The sequence below is a fragment of the Nycticebus coucang genome, chromosome 1, assembly GCF_027406575.1.
Source record: "Nycticebus coucang isolate mNycCou1 chromosome 1, mNycCou1.pri, whole genome shotgun sequence".
Classification (NCBI taxonomy): Eukaryota; Metazoa; Chordata; class Mammalia; order Primates; family Lorisidae; genus Nycticebus; species Nycticebus coucang.
In genome coordinates this window covers 754,916-762,350 of record NC_069780.1, presented here as the reverse complement: position 1 = coordinate 762,350, position 7,435 = coordinate 754,916, and positions in this window count along the sequence as shown.

The window sequence follows — 7,435 nt, the reverse complement described above, 5'->3', positions numbered from 1 at the left end:
TAAACTAGCATAATTTTTATCATTTTTCTGTTTAATGTTAATATTTAATAAATTTTTCAACAGCTTAATTACCTCTGCTGTCTACTTTAAAAGGTGACATAAGTGGTGATTTTGCAACATAATCTAATATTTTCACTACTCTTCCATGAAGATATATACATCCCTTTGAACTTTGTCCAACTCTGTGGCCATCTCAACAAAGAGAATGGGGAGGAAGTGACACAGCTTAACTTTCAAGGCTCTGTTAGAAAAGGCAACACGCCCCCTCTCTGTCTCTGTATCTGTCTTTCTTTTCTGTCTCTTTGTTTCTCCCTCTCTCACTGCTGCTTACATGTCCTCAACCCAGTCTAGAGCCCCGTTTGAAACCTGAAGTTCCCTTGATAAAATATCATTTCAAGATAGGCAGTGGCTCAAGCCTATGATCCTATCATTTCAGTAATCCGAGGCTACAGGATCGCTTGAGACCTAGTGTTTGATACCAGTCTGAGCAAGTGCAAGAACCCATCTCTACACAAATAAAAAGAGAAAAAAAAATTGGCCAGGAAAGGTGGTATGTGAGTCCAGCTACTCAGGAGGTTGAGGCAAGAGAATAGCTTGAACCAAAGAGTTTGAAGATACAGTGAGCTGCAATGATGCCACTGAATTCTACCCAAGAATGACAGCTTTTTCCTTTCTTAAGATGTCTAAACATTTTTTTGGTACCCTCTGTAATTATATGCACCAAAAACAGGAGTCTTCAAATACATGAAGCAAATTTTACTAGACTTAGGCAAAGAAATAAATAGCCACTAGTAAAAAAAGACTTAAACGGGGCGGCGCCTGTGGCTCAGTCGGTAAGGCGCCGGCCCCACATACCGAGGGTGGCGGGTTCAAACCCGGCCCCGGCCAAACTGCAACCAAAAAATAGCCGGGCGTTGTGGCGGGCGCCTGTAGTCCCAGCTTCTCGGGAGGCTGAGGCAAGAGAATCGCTTAAGCCCAGCAGTTGGAGGTTGCTGTGAGCTGTGTGAGGCCATGGCACTCTACGAGGGCCATAAAGTGAGACTCTGTCTCTACAAAAAAAAAAAAAAAAAAAAGACTTAAACATCTGGTGTGCTGGAATAACCAGGAATTTCAGGCATGTATTTTTGTCTCTTCACCAAATAATCTTGAACAATGTCTCATGTGCTGCTGAGAGGAATGCATACTCACATTTTGTGGGTAGAATGTTCTGTAAATGTCTCTTAAGTCCATTTGATTTAGAGTCCAGTTTAATTCCAGTGTTTATTTTCTGCTTTGATGATTTTCCAGCTGGAGAAAGAAAGTGTATATATCCACACCATGGAATACTTTTCAGCCTTAAAAGAGAAAGAAATCCTCTCGCTTTCATCACATGAGTGGACATTATGCTGAGTGAAGTAAGCTAGGGCCAGAAAGACAATTACCACATGAACTCACTTAATATGTAACATCTAAGAAGTTGAACTCATAGAAGCAGACATTAAAATGGTGGTTGCTAGGAGCTGAAGTTGGGTAGAAATGGAGAAATTTTGGTTAAAGGGTACAAAGTATCAATTAAATAGAAGAAATATGTTCTGTAGTTGTGTTATACAGAATGATAACTACAATTAACAGTAACATATTGAAAATACTTTAAAATTGCCTAGAAAGTAGATCTTAAAATGTTCTCACCACAAAAAATGATAAATGTGGAAGTTGATGGGTATGTTAATTTAATTTAATACTGTGATCTCACAATGTATTCATGCACACTATAAATATATATAATTTTTATTTATCAATTATACTTTAATAGGAATGGAGAAAATTAATTTTTTAAAAGAGTAGATGGAAGCTCAGTGCCCATAGTTCAGTGGTTAGAGCACCAGCCACATACACTGGGACTGGCAGGTTCAAACCCAGCCCAGGCCTGCTAAACAACAATGACAACTACAATAAAAAAAATAGCTAGGTGTTGTGACAGACATCTATAGTCCACTACTTGAGAGGCTGAGGCAAGAAAATCGCTTAAGCCCAAGAGTTTGAGGTTGCTGTGATGCCACAGCACTCTACTGAGGGTGACAAAGTCAGACACTGTTTCAAAAAAAAAACAAAAGAATTAAGTGTTAGATTATACTCAAATCATGGTAAAAAGTGAGTGGTGAAGTGAGAGAACAAAGAAGTCAAAGGCACTTGCACATCAGTGAGTGTGTGATTGACTGGAGCCTGAACTAAACACACCTATGTCAAAGAGGTGTGATCAATGGGTTGAATCACCTAAGGAAGACATTCCGATTACTTTTCACAGTCCTCTGTTTTTCACTCTACCTTGAGAGAGCTGTGTTTTAAAAATTACATTAGGATAAACAAATTATAGAGTCATGGTTATAAACATTAAGGCCAACAAGTATTTATTGAGCATTTCCCCGAACTAGAATCAATTCCACAAGCATAGTGTAAAAGCTGACACAAATGTATTAGGAAACCATTAAATATATTGTGTAAGGATGGGTGGAGCAAGATGGTGGACCAGAAGAATCATTCAGCTGAGCTCTTCTAGTACAACTGGGGAAAAAAAGAAAACCCAGTCATACCTGGCACGGGGACTTTACCTAGAGTTGTAGCTCCAGGAGCACAGAGAGGTGATGGTGTGCAAGGGACAGCATATGATCCGGACCAGGGAAGGTCTGATACAGTAGGCAAGTGACTGGGAGCTGGCAGGAATGGCCATCACCTCCCCCCTTTTCTGCAGTTTTTTATTTCAGGGGAAGCTACATGTTGAGTAGAAAGCTTCTGCAGTTTTTGGATTTCAGGAGAAGTTCCATGTTGAGTAGAAAGCTTGGAAGAGTGGGCAGACATGAACAGTATACAGCAGCCAGATTTCAATACTGGGAGATGTGGATTTACCACCTTTCTTTATATTTTATGTCTCCCTGAGGTTACTCAACCATTGATTATACGTCTTTGACATAGGTGTGTTTAGCTTGGGCTCCAGTCAATCCCACACTCGCTGCTGTGAAAGTGCCTTTGACTTCTTTGTTCTCTCACTTCATCACTCACTTTTTACCATGATTTGAGTACAAACTAAGTCTCCACTTACTCTTTTTTCTTTTTTTTTTTTTGAGACAAAGTCTCACTATGTCACCCTCAGTAGAGTGCCATGGCATCATAGCAACCTAAAACTCTTGGGCTTAAGTGAGTTGTCACTTTCCTCAGCCTCTCAAGTAGCTGTGTCTACATGTGCCTGCCACAACACTTGGCTATTATTTTGTTGCCGTTGTCATTGTTTAGCAGGCCTGGGCTGGGTTTGAACCTGTCAGCCCTGATGTATGTGGCTGGTACTCTAACCACTGAAATATGGGTGCTGAGCCTCCACCTATTCTTTTAAAGACTGGCTGGAGAGGCAGTGATACTGGGAAGGTCCTGGCTGCTAGGAGCTGCCATTGTGGGAAGGTTGTGAGGTCATAAGGGTGGGTCTCTACCAGGGACCTAAAGCATGGCCACCTTTGTTCCACTTGCCAGGATCAGAACTCCATTCTTGGGACAGGCTCAGTGGCTCCCACACCTCGTAGGAAGTGTTGTTGGGGGACACTGTGAGACCTATCACTGAAGGATTTTGTGGAACTTTAAGATCCCAAACCAGTGGGGACTGAATGCTGAGGGAACAGTCAGGCAATCACCGAGGGTAACTAAATTAGGAGCCAGGACCATGCCTGGGAACTAGAGAGAGGTTGCCAGCTGTCTTCTCAATCTCCTAAAACCACAGCACCTCCTGGTATCCCAGGAAGATTTTGCAACATATATGTGTGTGTGTATATATATATATATATATATAAATATTCCTATTAAAGTTGGTCCCTTTGACTATATTTTTTTTAAGATTTTTTTTTTCTCTTTTCTTTGTTGATGATGTTGCTGCTGTTTTTGGCTCTTTGAGCTTTTTTTGGTTTGTTTTCTTATATTTTGTTTTTGCTAATTTGTTTGGCTGTTTCTGTTCATAACTTCCATTTTTACTTTCATCAAGATCAAGGGCTCTTGTAATTTTGGTTACAGTATTTCAGCCTGCTTTATTCTCTATTTCATTCCTCTCCTTTCTCCCTTTTAATAATTTTCTACTTTTCTCATCTTTCTCACATAAAGCACTTGTACAACAAGAAAGATATCCTTTCCTTTTTCTGGCCTTTCCATTTTCCTCTTATGTCTTTCTCTTTTATTTGATACAGCTGTATTTACTTTATCTTTATCTATTCTTTTATTATTTTTTCTCTTTTTTCTGTTAAGTGCTAGAGTGGCACAGCTTTGGTCTGGCTGGGAGGTCATGGCAGTAATCTGGCTCAAGGAGGCCAAGACATCATAGTCTAGGGAGCCCTTCTACCTGTGGTTCTGGAAAGATAGCATTCGCAAGTCCACACTGCAGAATTTTTCTTTTTCATTTCTATTTATTTTTTCTTTCTTTTTTCTTTCTGTTTTTTGTTTTTCCTCTTTTCTTTCTCTTCCTATTTTTGACAAAGGTAGAATCTGGCTTTGCTCAGGATGGTAAGGAGCTCCTGTTTTCAAGGAACCCACCCAGCCCAGCCCATCAAAATCCCTGAATTCCAGGCATTGCTTTAGCACCATGCTGATCAATACCATTTCTCCTATAACTCTCATTTTCTGTTCCTGTCTTCCTTCTCTCTTGTTCTTCAATTCATTTCTTTCATCCCCCTTCTTTTTTTCTTTTTATTTTCTTTTTCTCTTTACTTATTTTTTCTTCTTTCATTCTTTTTCTCTTGTTTCTCCTTGCTTGCTCTCTACCCTTCACTTCCTTTTGGCCTTATACCAAGAAGCCACTTCAACGCCTAAGCTCTGAGACAACATAATTTGAAGCAAAGGAGGAAGTGAGAAGGAAAAATGAGGACAAGGAGTTAAACAAGAATAAAGCATACATGAAGAGGAATGAACAGAAAAATTCAGGCAACATGAAAAATCAAAACAGGGCAATTCCCCCAAGGGACACTGAGGCAGCTACTACAGAGACTTCACTTATAAAGAATTAATGTATCTGACATAAAGAGAATTTAAAATAAAGACAATAAATGGAATGGATGAGAAAATGGAAAGACAGAATCAAAAGATGGATGAGAGATATGTAGAATATAGAAAGGATATGATGGAGATTAAAAATGAAGAAGACAATCATGGAATTCAAAGATGCAGCAGAAAGTATCAAAAATACTTTGATAGAGCATGGAGAAGAAAGAACCTCAGAGCTATAGGATAAAATTCTTAACCCAAATAGTCAAAGATGCAGAAGAGAGAGAAAGCAGAACAGTCACTTAGAGAACTATGAGAATTCATGAAGCATTCAAGCATACGAATAATAAAGACCTCTGAAGGGGAAGAAGATTGTCCCAAAGGAATGCAAGCCATACTAGAGACTAACATAAATGAAAACTTCCCAAGTTTTACTAAAGACCCCAACACACTCCTTCTGGAAATATATCAAAGCCCAAGTCATCTTGGCTCAACCAAAGCTTCTCCAAGACACATTGTAATAAACCTGTCTAAAGTTGAAACCAAAGAGAAAATTCTTCAAATAGCCAGGAGTAAACACCAACTGACTTATAGAGGAAGAGCCATTAGGGTGGCAGCAGATTTCTCAACTAAAGAGAATGGTCTTCCTTTTTAATATTCTTAAACAAAACAATTTTCAACTCAGAATTATGTATCCTGCTAAACTAAGCTTCAGAATTGATGAAGAAATCAAATCTTTTGTGGATATACAAACACTGAGGAAATTTGTCACAAGACCAGCTCTATAGGAAATACTTGGATCTATTCTCAACACTAACCATCACAATGGATGACCAGCAAAGTAAACACCCAGAAGCTAAAGGTCAAAACTTAGCTTCCACAAAATGAGATGAATAGAATTCCAACAGACTTATCAATTCTCTCAATAAATGTCAGTGGATTGAATTCCCTACTGAAGAGGCACAGGCTGGCTGATTGGATAAAAAAGCAGTTGATAAAATTCAGCATCCTTTTCTAATTAGAACTCTGAAGAAAATAGGCATAAATGACACATTTCTTAAACTAATTGAAGCCATCTATGACAAACCCACAGCTAATATTATACTTAAAGAGTAAAACTGAAAGCTTTTCCACTTAGAACTGGAGCAAAACAAGGCTGTGCCTCTTTTGTCACTACTATTTAACATAGTGCTGGAAGTTCTAGCCAATACAATCAGGCAAGAGAAGAAAATAAAAGGCATCCAATGGGGGCAGAGGAGGTCAAAGTCTCTCTCTTTACTGATAATCTAATATTTATAAAACCCCAGAGACTCAAACTTCTGGAAGTGATCAGGAAATTCAGTAATGTCTCAGGGTGTAAAATCAATGTCTACAAATGAGTAGTCTTTATACACGCAAATAACAGCCAAGTTGAAAAGTAAACCAGGGACACAATTCCCTTCACAGAAGCTTCAAAGAAAATGAAATACTTAGAAATATACCTAACAAAAGAGGTGAAGAGCCTCTACAAGTAAAATAAAGAAACACTAAGAAAAGAAATAGCAGAAGATATTAACAAACAGAAGAGCATACAATGCTCTTGGCCAGGAAGAATCAACATTTTTAAAATGTCTATACTTCCCAAAATAATCTAAAAGTTCAATGCAATCCCCATTAAAATACCAACATTATACTTTCAAGATTTGGAAAAAATAATTCTTCTCTTTGTGTGGAAAACAACCGTTATAGCCAAGGCAATCCTTAATTGCAGAAACAAAGCCAAGGGACATCACCCTACCAGACTTTAGGCTATATTACAAGGCCATAATCATCAAAACAGCAAGGTATTGGCACAAAACTAAAGACATAGACATTTGAATAGACAATCATGAGATGAAACTAACACCTTATAGCCACCTGATATTTTATAAACCAAACAAGAACATACGCTGGGGAAAAAAATCTCTAATAAATGGTGGGGGGGTGACACCGGTGGCTCAAAGGAGTAGGGCGCCGGCCCCATATACCTGAGGTGGTGGGTTCAAACCTGACCCTGGCCAAAAACTGCAAAAAATAAAATAAATGGTGGGACTACAAACTAATACAACCTTTTTGGAAGGAAGTATGGAAAATCCTCAAAGCACTCAAATTAGATCTCCCATTTGATCCTGCAATCCCCTTATTAGGTATCTACCCAGAAGAAGAAAAATCATTTTATCATAAGGACATTTGCACTAGGCTGTTTATTTGCAGCTTAATTTACAATCACCAAAATGTGGAAACAACCTAAATGCCCATCAACCCAGGAATGGATTAACAAGCTGTAGTACATGAAATACTATTCAGCCATGAAAAAGATTGTAACTTTACATTTTTTGTATTAACATGGATTGAGTTGAAACACATCCTTCTTAGTAAAGCACCACAAGAATGGAGAAGCAAGAATCCAATGTACTCAATTCTAATA